Here is a 12351-nt window from a genome sequence, read left to right as displayed (position 1 = left end):
TGATTACAGGCACCAAGAAATAGATTCTCTCAGATAAGATGAGTTATGACGTTTCAGATGCGCAGAGCTCACATCCTACACATACAGCAGCAACGTAGCTGTGGGCTATACAGTACAAAGGCTAACTCGCAGAGGAGGTGCGATTCCTACACAACATTTCATGATTTCTAGGTACCAAAGTTCAGATTTTTCACAGTTATCTCTCGCTGTCATTTGCAGCCTCTGATATGCAAAGTTGCTCACTACAGCTTTGAGATACAAAGCTGCTGCTGCTGCTGCTGCTGGCCTGAAATAGCAATTCAGGAGACTCGGAGTGAATGTGTAAACCAAGAAATACACTGGTTCAGCACGTTAGTTCATCCATACATGTCTCAGATGATGCCCGACACATTTCTGGTCTGGACTGTTGAAGAAATTTGGAACAATGGATTCTGGCATTGCTTTAGCATTTTGGAATTACACTATGTTGCCTGTTGGGGATGCTGTAATTAAATGTCAAAACTTCAAACTTTGAAAGGCCATAACTGCTGCAGCAGCAGCCTGATCTGGATGTAATGAGGGAGGCTCTGTCTTGTCACCGATTGGCCTAGAGCTGCCTGCACCATTTGTGGGTGATGACATGCACAGTGTATTTTTGTTAATGTCGTCTCGGAACACACACAAAGTCCACACATGCTCCTGTCACTGCATGTACCCCTGCATCAGATTATTTCATTGAAACGGATATTCATCAACCTTATAAATGCAAAGACCCTGTAGGGACATAAATTTGACAGAGCAATTTGATTATGCGCATATTTGTTATCTTGCTGAGGGTTAAGATTGATATAACCCATGTCACAATGCTAAATACCGAACTACAGCCAGGAGATGGTTGGCTTAGGTCACTAGTTCCCAATCTGGTTGTGAAGCCGCACTGATTTTAAAGGGTGTAAGAGAACTTTAAAAACAAAGTAAGAAAAATGAGAATTTCATTCATTTCTGTGGATGAAACTAAATCAAATTGTTATTTTAGATTATCATTTAACATTGAAACTAAAATCACAGGATAAGTATGTAAAGAAGACCACAATATTCGTAAAGTCTTCACATCTGCTAATGTCCTTCATTGTCAAAGTATGTAGTTTAAACAGCCAAAGGACTTATAAAGCAATGGCCAAACATCAGCATCAGCATCAGCTTATCATCCAAATCCAGTTATTGCATTCACGGTTTGGGTTGATGGTACAATCAACATCTGTACTGTTAATGTTATGCATTAAATGTATCATGAAAAAATCTATAGAGGAAGTCGCTAAGTCAATGGATAGAAAATAGGGCCTTTAAAGAAAAAGGTTGGGAACCACTGCCTTAGCTCAGAAAAATGACTGGAAACAGGGAGGTACCACAAACCTGTTTTAGGCTACTTTACTCATGCCTGACACCACTTCCTGGATATAGTCCATTGACAAAGGACTCTAGTTGTTCCCAAGTTGCTCATGTGAATTTTTTATGGGACACGGACACTAACTTCAGACTTTTTCCTTTCTTGCGCAGACTTGGGACCAGCCAGAGTTAAGACTTGCCAGACTTGGGACCAGCCAGAGTTAAACAGCTATTAAGTGTGTAAGTTTTGTTAGTGATGTGAGTAAAATATGTTACACAGTAAAGCAAGAAAAAGTCAAAATAAAGCCATGTTGACTTTTGGTTTCACCCTAACCTCCTCATGTGTACAATGACACACCATCTTTGTGCAATATGGCCGTTTGGTTCCACTGGGCACGGGGCTGATCACGACCAATCGAGAAAAGGCTTATGATTCAAGATGCGCCGCAGTGTGTCCAAGAGGCGGCTCTCTACCCTGTTCCATGGAGAAAATGCACAGTCTATTTTTGACGGCTGTCATATGAGGCTTACCTTGGTGGATTTGCAAGATCATGCAAAAATCCGTCTTGCCAGACAACATGAAGAAACATCCATGGAAGCGACTCGTCTCAAACAAACAATGGTCACTCTTGGGGAGGTTAGCATAGATACTGCAATAGCATCAGTCATATCAGAACTGGAGAGTATTTCTTCACTGAAAGAACAGTAAAGAAGAGCATCGAAGGCTTCAGTAAGAGTTTGATCTGACTGGTTGAAGTTAGCCCGTGTTAGACTTCATAGACAGATGGTTCATCCAGTGACCTGTCAAGTGTTTTTTGAAAGTGCCTGCCCTCTTCCACACTGTTCCTAAGGACAGCTTCCCAGATGGTTCTGTGTAATTAACCATCTGGTGTATCAGGTTAGTGTCAAGCTGCACAGAGCAGGTCTAGCTGGGTGGGAAGGGAGACACAGGAACAGCATAGAGAATCTGGAAATAATAGACTCTGTGCAGACTCCCAATCATAAAACAGACCAAAAAAAAAAACAAAACTGAGGCCTATTTACCAATAGTAGAAGCACAAAAACTGAGCAAAAATCAACCAATTAACTAAATCAACAAAATCTGTGCAAGTCAAGATAAGAAAATGTTTGTGTGGGTCATTTTTAACAACATATTTTGGTGTGTGTTGGAAGTCTCATTTAGTTTCAGTGTGATTACAATGTGCTGCATGTCCTCACCTGTGGGAGAGTCTTGTCTGTAAAAGGGAAGTGTGACAAAAAATGTTGGGATTTGTTAACCAAGGGTGTTTAAGTGTTCCAAAAAGGTACCGTGAGGTATTATGATATTGCTGTATCAATCATTGTGAAAGAACAGGTTTAACTTCTTTTAAATGAGCGTTACCTCATTCAGTGACGCAAATGCTTCAGCCTAATAACATTTCATACACTGGGTGAATTACAATTGCAGCGACAAAACTAAATCTTAAGATGCTATGAAGACGCACAGCATGATGAATATGAACATTCTCCAAATGAGAGACACAAAAGATCTCCCGAAGAAGAGGAGAAGCCGCAGATGGAGTGGGAGGAAGAAAGTGAGAGAAAACGATAGCGAGGGATAGAAAACAGAGCCGTAAGAGAAGAAGAGAGAAGGCAGAGAGTGAACAGTCTGCCATGTTGGCCGCCCTCCCTCCTCCTCCTCTGGGGTCTAGAGGACATGTTTAACATTCTACTCTACTCCTCCTCCTCTCCTCTCATCCAGCCACAGCCTCAAGTCCCTGCTGCACTCTGGTTACTGATGGCCAGAGACGAGAGGAGAGGCACAGAAAATCCCTTAATCATGACCAGCACGCTGTTGTTGCTGCATTGTTGTTGCTGTATCTTATGAGCCCATTCTGCACAAGCGGCGTGCCGATGACACGTGTGCAGTTTGTCTGTTGTTTTTCTCTTTTTTTGCGTTTTTGTCTTAGACGGGCTTGTTGCATTGTCAAGCAACATATTCGATGCAGCACCAGATATCCATCAAAACTATAGAGATTTATACTAATATGCTTCAACGTACTTTTTCAGAAAAAAATGTTCTATTAATTCACTAATTCCTTCAAAGGTATGTCTCAGGATCCACTTTGTTATAAGTGCTTCTTATGGTCCATTTAGGCTCTACCTGCCATTATTTAAGAGATACGATTTATCTTTTTCTCATATGTATGTTCCAATTAGAGTTGTAGTTGTTATTTCTTGTTCTTTTACTGGGTTCTCTGATACCATATAAGGCTGGGAACAAATGTCATAGATCAATTTAGGAAGCCTGTTAGTGGTACATATCCATAACTGTCTGAATGTTAATCTTCATGCAGGTTTACACCAGAAAATGATGGGCTAAATTCTTTCACATGTTGTTGCAACCATAAGCACCATAACTCAGCATGCACGCTAGCTACATTGTCAGTGTTCGCTAACTTACCAGTGAACTTGTCAGCAAGTTAAAACTAAAAATAAAGCCCATGAAGAGGAGCACAGTCATTTATCTACCGAGTCGTGAGTCATTGCAGTAAACATCATGGTGATTTGCGCCAAGAAGTAGAACTTCTCCTGCTGTTTCTGTTTGTGTAATACATATTTTTCCCCAATCTGGTGACTCTCAATTTAAAAAATGACAAAAAATCAATAATAATGATGTGAAAAGGGACTGTACGAAGTGACAACTCCTCTTCAACAACATTGTTTTCACAATTAAAGATACTGTAAAGCAACATGGACTGTGCTCTGAGTTTGTGACACCACAAAAAAATTGTTGTATAAAATCAGCTCTCAAAATTGTGAAAAAGCAGTTATCTCTGCTCTGAAACACTGGGGGCGTGTCCACTCCTCTGCCGCAGTGTCAAACAGCCTGTACCACCTGTAAACAACCTGAAACAGTGACACTCAGTCTAGCAGCTTTATCAGAGCCACCAGAGCCAGAGGACGGTGACAGGATGGTATTTCTTTTCTTTGGTGTCAGGGTGTTGGAACTGAAGTGAGCTGAAGTGAACTGCTGGGCTGATTTGGACTGATCGAAAGTCTGAAAGGTACCTTAGACTTGTAACTGTTATATTACAGAAAAGACAAAATGTATTTAAACTAGATTTTTATTTGAAATATTGTAGAATTTTGATTTTATGCGTTCAAATTAGTTTCATTTTTATATTTTTAGGAGACTAAAGGTGTACCCCACCAGAACCACCAGTGATGCTCATAGTTTGTGAATCTAGGACCTAACCCAGTTTTTTAAAAAATATAAACAACACACCACACTTCTGAATTCAACACTGATTTGCCTGTATGTATGTCAACCAATCAAGGTGCTGTTGTCAAGGCTGTTGCTAGCTGATGAGTCATAGATTATGACACTTCCTTTAGGAGGTGTCGAGGCCAAAACAGAGCTAAAGCGAGAATGAATATTGGACTTACATTTGTCAGTAAACACCACTCAAAATGAATGCTAATGTTGCTCTGTTCCAAAACCGCAGGTCCTCAAATGGCCACTTGAGACTGGCGCCAAAAGTGCATCAGTCCTCATAGAGCCCCATATTAAAACGCTCAACAGAAGATATTAACATGGGAATGAATTTTGATATGCAATTTTTAATTACAATGAGGGTGCACCCACTTTGCTGTCACAGATGGCTAGCCGCCAGGTAGCCACTTTATTCTTTTCGCCTATTGTTTGGATTAGCTGGAGGTGAGTCATGGCGATGGCCAGATCGACTCACCGCGCTGTGCGCTTCACAATGCCTCTTGAGAGACCTATGGGTGACGCCACAGACGCTTCGTCCACAATTTGTGGTACTGACTACATCTGTGCCAGTGGGTGTGCAAAAAGTTCACTATTATGGTGATAATACGTCAAAGTTTCCAGCTTGTTCTGAAACATATCACTGATCAATCCGTTAATCATCAGCTTTTGTGTACTAGACCCGTTGAAGACACCCTTTCAAAGTGACCATTTTGGAGATGGATCACCATTTTTACATGCAAATTAAAGTGTCAGAGGTGCTTCACTGCCATGACCCAATGCACTGATTACAGTCATGTTGTGCAGGCTCTCTCCACTGCTTTCTTAGCATTTGTGTAAGAATGAGTGTGCAGAAGATGTGTGCATAACATCTGCTCCATTTTTAAAGCATTATAATAATTTAAGTGGATCTATGTGCATTTCATGCACAAAATGACGCAACAACAGACCTTACAGACATGCAAGAGCCCCATTCGTACATGTCTAATTTAAGCTAATGTGGCTCCCTTCTCTTCTCCTCCCTCCTTCTTTTACCTCCTGTCTTTCTTTGCTCTCTTGCTCGCTTCATTTTTCCTTTTCAGCCTCGCAATTCTTATCTTTCTGTCTCTTTCCGTCACACTCCCGAGCACTTTTTCTACCCTTCCTCCGCCTCCTTCTCTTTTCTTCCCTCTTCCTCTCCCTTCTTTCCCTCTCCCCCTTGTTGCCTGAGGGTGAGCCAGGGTGTCCTGTTCCTCTCGCTCTCATCGCGAGCTTCCAGTCTGCATGAATGACTCTGCGTTACCTGCTGCAACCTGGCCTACTTCGAAAGTTCCTCCTCTGCTCTGCTCCAGCGCCACCAGCAAAGTCACAGCCAGACAGAGAGAGGTGGTGGGTTGGTGAATTAGCAATGTGGAGGGAGAAGGAGAGCAGATAAGAGAGGAGCAAAGAAAGAAAAGTGTACAGCTTTGAATATATTTTTAAGAGCACTTCATGCTGCATTCACATTGTGGTGGTACTCCATAGAGGACAAACTGGTTTATTCATTGTTTTCAGTGGGAGAACAATGGAAATTTCCTGCCAGCGCTGATGTAAAGGGGCTCATGCTTTTTTTCATATCTTCTGCTGTAGCAATGAAGCAAGCATTGAAAAGCTTTTGTCCAGCTGTTCTTTTTTGTTGCTATCTGTTCTCTCAAAACTAGAGTTTTTGGAGGAAAAGACATGAAGTGAAATCTTGTTTTGTTTCTGTTGTTCCACTTCCCCGTTTTGCTGCCTTCTAATTTACAGTGAAAACATTTAAAGTGGAATCGTTTGAATAAATCATGTCCAAGTTCGTTTTCAGACATTACTATAATTACCCTCAACAAATTAGACCATCACTGAGACAACAGGCAGCCTGCACACTGAATAAAAATGGGTCAGAGTTTGTGTTGAATGCTGTGGCGCACAAAACTGGACCTCTTATTATTTTGCAATCTTATACTTACATGTATGGGCTGCGGCTGTAATCCAAGTCTCCTTTATTCCAATTTGGTCTTCACATTAGCTGACCCCGTCAGAATAAATTTTCACTGTTATCAAAAGCTGTTACCGGAGGGGTAAACAGCAACATGCTCACTGTACTCACAAACATGAGAGTATGAGAAATATGGTCTTTGTTAAAGAGCAAAAAATGCTACGCCACAGCTTTGCTCATTTATTCAAAATGTATCTGTTTATTAGAGAATATGCAAAACTGTTTAAGGTGTAATTTCACCCAAATCATACACAAACACACACACACAAAATTGGCCCAACTATCTGTAGTGGCACAAGTATCATGTTTATTTTCTACAAGTAGCGGTATCTTCAGTGTTTTCTCATCTTAACTAAAGAGATGGCAGTTCTTTTTGGTCAAATGTTTTTGACCTGACCTCCTTTCAGGACTAATTTGCATGATATAAATAATACATCAACACTCTCTCCCCCAGTATTTGTAGAAGGGTTCCGAATCCTCAAAAGCAAAAAAAGCAGAAATAAAAAGTCACGAGCAGATGCCATGTTTTAAGTGTGCAAACTGCATGCTTGTTTATTTATGCCTGAAATATCCATGCATCAATTACAATTTTACAGTAATTGAAGTACTGGCAAGTGATTTTTATTTTGCATGAAATCAGACTTTTGTTTTGTCTCCTAATTATTTTGTTACACATCTTTTGTTCATTTTCCTAGTCTGTGTTTGCACTAAATATCCTCTGACCTCCTGTGATTCAAACCTACATTCACATTTCTTGCTTCTAGTGTTCTAATGAACACATCTAAACAGAGAAAGATCAGACAAAAGAAGGATCAGAGGGAAATTTACCACAATGAATTCAGAGAGAAAAACTTTAATAGTTACAGCAGCCATATGAGAAACTGAAGAAAGCAAACTCCTTGGTTCCACCAAAAAAACAAAGCTAACAAAAGGAAAACAATTAAAAACAAAAAAGAGGCCAACTTACTGAGAAAAATAATGTTGAAAATGTAGCGTGATAATGTGGAGTTGCTCTTATTATTCTTTGTGTGAAAGCTCATGTAGCTCAGACAGAAGAAAAAAAAACCTTCATGTTCTTCTGCTCTGTTGGAACATTTTGTTTCACGTTTCTCATTGGATCGAACCAAAACAGACCAAGTGAAATGACTTCAGAGCTGTTTTTTAAATGTTCAGTGTTCCTGTTAAAGGTGCAGTACGTAGATTCTGGAAAAAGACTGTTGATTGGTGAGTTTTATTCCTGGATCGTCAAATACTATGATTTTTTTTAAATTTATTTTTTATGTAAATTCAGAAAAAAATACTGGAAATAACTAATTACAAATACTCAAGTTACTGTAGTTAAGCACTTTTTTGGGGTACCTGTACTCTTATGAGTAGATTTTCAAGTCTGTACTTAAAACAAAACGCTACAGCAGCACATATTTGGACTAAGGATGTTAATTACTAAGCACTAATTGATTAATTGCTGTTAAGAATTTAACCAATTGAAAATGTATTCATGAATATTTAATCAATAGTCAAGGCAGTAACTGCACCTCATTTGACATTGTTTTGTCTGACGGAGCCGTTTGCAGCATAAAAACAAAAAAAAAAAAAACACATTGAAAATGATGCTTTGTATCTTATAAGTTACTAATAATTAACTGATTGTTAGTATTTTTAACTGTTGGTTCAAGAAAACGAAAATTTGCAACCCTAGTTTGGAGAGGTGTCAGTGACATCAACTGTGAAAAGTAATTAATACTGTGGGTAGTTTTTGCAACAAATACTTTGTACTCTTACTCCAGTGCTTTTACTTGGAACTAAATAATATTTTAGCAGTGTAACAGTACTTGCACTTGAGTACAGATTGTCACAACTCTTTCCACCACTGTCTCTGTGACGGAGTTGGCAGCCAGCTGATGAAGTTGAATCACACACAGGGCTGTGTCTATATTTATTTATTTATTGTGTTATTTTTATTATATTGAAAGAATTACTAATTCTGATGGAGCTGCGGTCTTACAGAGTTGACAAAATGTTATATTTTGCAAGTTTAGAAATTAAAAAAAAATTAAAGCAGACTAAAACATTTTTTAAATTACATATATTTCATATAAATAAATCCTTTAGAATAAATTTTCACCAAAAAAAAAGGAATTAGTGTTAGTAGTATTGCTTTTTACTTTTTTCTTCAAGAATGGTTCAGCTTTACAGACATGCGTAACAATGATAGAAAAAATGCCCCTAATTTTAGCTTCACATTTTTTCAGCTAACACAAGAGGTTTTGAATGGCCTATTTAGCCGTTAAGAATTAGACCTTTTGCAACTTTTAAAGTTGAAAAATCCGTTTACAGTAATTTTTTAAGATTTGATAATGTCTTGCTCACCCTTTCAACTGAAAAATACTGTGTTACTGTGCGATCACCACTTTTTACAGATGACGAGTGACTAGTCACCTATCCAAAGCCTCACATTCAATCAAGGTCGGGACCGCAGGTCAAAGAGCTAATCGCCAGACAACATGTACGCCTCCATCCTTAATCCATGGGTACAATTTAAATAAGCAGATAAGTGCAGGAATGAGCGCGATGAAGGCAGAGAGGGAGAGACGGGCTAATTGCTGTGGATTTTCATTCCTCCTGGGTATTGTCTCCCAGACCCCGCTGTTACAGAGGTGAACTCCTCTCTCCTCTCGTCTCCTGGGTGAACGCGGGAGGTCCCAAGGCGTTCCTCCCTCCTCAGAAGTTGGTGTTAATGGGGGCAGAGGAGAGCAGAGGGAGAGGAAGACAGGAGCTCAATCAAGATTTCTTTTACTCGTTTTTTTCTCTCTGCCTCTTTATTTTTCACTTTATATTCTGACTTCCTGTTGGAGATTCTCTCTGTCAGTGTGTTTCTGGCTCTTTCCGCGCCTGCTGCCGCTCGTGGTGTCGACGATGCTGAGCCGACACACCGGCCTACACAGAGCCCACCTCATCCGCTGTCACCTGTCATTATTTTCTATTAGTTTATTTACAGTTGTCGTGTAGTCGCAGTGCAAGCTGCACCGCCAGTAAGGAGCCTGTTTATGTCCTGCAGAGTTGTGAAGTGGGAGCAGTTATTTTGGGACTCACTGGATTAGGAAGTAAAAATAATAATAATTTTCAAGTCATCATTTCATTTGCCACACACACGATGCTATGTGACTGACAGCTGGAGCACTTCCACGGCTCAGTCGGCCACAAGACTCTCAAGATTGAATCATCTGTACTATTGATCAGCAACTCATCATCACAGATTATATCTCATAATATAACAGACCTTTTAAATATTTCATGTTTGCATGTGAGTACACTCATTAACTGATTATGTTTTTGGTAAAACGTACCAAAGGGTTCATTTTTGATCCAAATGGGTTTTACATGATCAACATTTCTGGTCATATTTCTTCCACTATCACAGCTTTCATCATTTCTAGCAGCTTTGTGTTGGATAGAGGGTTTGTATCACAGGAAAAAGCGATCCATATGTATCTCTTTAGAGAAACACACACACTAAGTTGCTTACAAAGGCCTTAAAGGGATAGTTGACCTTGTTGCGCTCCGAAGTTGAACCCCTGATCCAGTGAACGTTGACGCTCACGAAGCGTTTGCTGTTGCTGTCCAGATGTTGGCTGTTGAGGAAACAAAGAAGCCAAACAATCTCAAATTAATGACAATACCTCCACCTGTGAAAGTCGACTCTCTCCGTCTCCCTCGTCCTCTGTCCTTTGTTTAGTTTTTTGGTCAGCAGTTGAGGTGACCTGCCCTGATCTGCTGCACACGTGTCGTCATAAGAGCCAACAAAGAGGAGTCAAAAAGTAACTCAAAGTTACTTAGCTGCAATATGATTACTGTTTTGGAAACTGGAATCCCTTACACTACATATTACTGGGTAAATTAGTAATATTACAGTAATATATTACTGAGGAACATATTACTGCCCAATACTGTTCACAGCTTACATCACAAAAGGTACGTAGGTGTTTTAGTTTAACACCCTAACAAGTGGAGGAAGTGATGTTTACATTGGTGACATTGCAGTGTTTTCCGAATGGAGGAATTTTTGTCAACGGAAGTTCCCTTAACTGACATTCCCTGAGCAGGGAGCAGGGAGTACAGTGGATTGGAACGCAGCCTGAATCACGACCATCTCCTGGATCACTGATCTGTAGCTGACATTGACTTCTGACCTCCTCCTGGAGGAGGGAATCCAGAAAGACTTGAGTATGAATGAGCCAGATTACAGCATTATTAAAAGCAATGCAGACATAATATATCTTAATGAATCAGGATGACTATTTGTCTTACAAGCACAATAGGATAAGATGATAATAACTGATCCCTGTGGAGAAATCTAGTCATTATCAGCCGATACCAACAGGAGCCAATAAAGACATAATATATATGTAAAACAAAGCATCACTCTGGGGGATGTTAACTTGTAATGCATGCATCTACTTTAATACCACAATTTCATATAGAAATACATGGAGAGACAGTGGACGGCTTTATCATCGGGTGCAAAATAACAACTAACTCACCAAATATATCGTACCACTAGTGGTCCAACACACCACAGGGTACCTTTACGAATGAATTACACAAACTGTGTAGCTGTTGGCAGTGTTGCTGGCATGTCCACTGTGTCCAGATGGTTGGTTTTTATCGATAGAAAGCAAACCTGATGACAAAAAAAGTCCAGCTATGCTACGTGGCCTTTATCAACATTATGTCATGCAGTACATTATATTAGGGATGGTAAACTCTTAATAAAAAAAACACTTTGATATTATTTTGTATTCAAAATTTAGTTTTTAGCAAACACCATTTCCCAAAAGTCCACATGTCGATGCTCCTGTCATATGGGAGTTACTTTAAAGGTCCAGTGTGTAACATTTATGGGGGTTAACGGGCAGAATATGGCTAAATAGAGTAAAATATTTGTAAGATGGCCATCTTTTCATCAGTGTATAATCACCTGAAAATAAGAATCATCATTGCGTTTGACTCCACATGTGCCTGGAAGACCCATGGATGCAGCATTGCTGGTTGTTCCCAGATTAAATTAGATTAAACCCTCTCTTCTTTTATTTACAAATCCGGCGACTGCTTTGTGTGATCTGCCATCTTGCGGCGCCACCATTGCTGCAGTTGCACATTGTGTCTGTTGCTCTTGGTGGTTGAGTCTAGAAGGGAACCCCGAATTTGCTTTCTGTTAATATTTTGATCCACTATGACACATCGTGGTTCTCTGTACACTCTCTGTCTCTCCGTTTTTGTCCGCAGTTAAAATTTGACATGACTGTTGGAGCAGCCAAACTGCAAAGGTTTTTCCTGACATTGTTGTCAAAAGTAACTGTAAAAGTAGAAAATTGTAAACGTCTTATGGCAGCTCGCATTAATTTGCGCTCAAACTGCAGGGAGATGCCACTGCAGCAATGGCGGCTTGTTAACTTGTACTTCTCCGGATTCTTCTGTAGGCAGGTGTTTATTAAGTGTTGAGTCGTGCTTTTGTTTTTTCTCAATGCAAAACATTAATGTTACTACAGCAAGTCACTCCAGTGCATCTATCTCCAGTTTACGTCTGATTCCCCGTGAGATCACACAAGATCAAGTTCCACATATAACCACGTGAGATCGTGCTCTCATCTTTGGTACGATGCTCTTGATAATATCCCGTTTGTGGTGTGCCATTATTTTCAAATCTTGTCGTGTGTTCATGTTTAAAATCATGTAAATG

This window comes from Lutjanus erythropterus, chromosome 3 (assembly GCF_056507025.1).
Source record: "Lutjanus erythropterus isolate fLutEry1 chromosome 3, fLutEry1.hap2, whole genome shotgun sequence".
Classification (NCBI taxonomy): Eukaryota; Metazoa; Chordata; class Actinopteri; order Lutjaniformes; family Lutjanidae; genus Lutjanus; species Lutjanus erythropterus.
The sequence above is the reverse complement of the archived record's forward strand: the minus strand, read 5'-3'. Positions refer to the sequence as shown.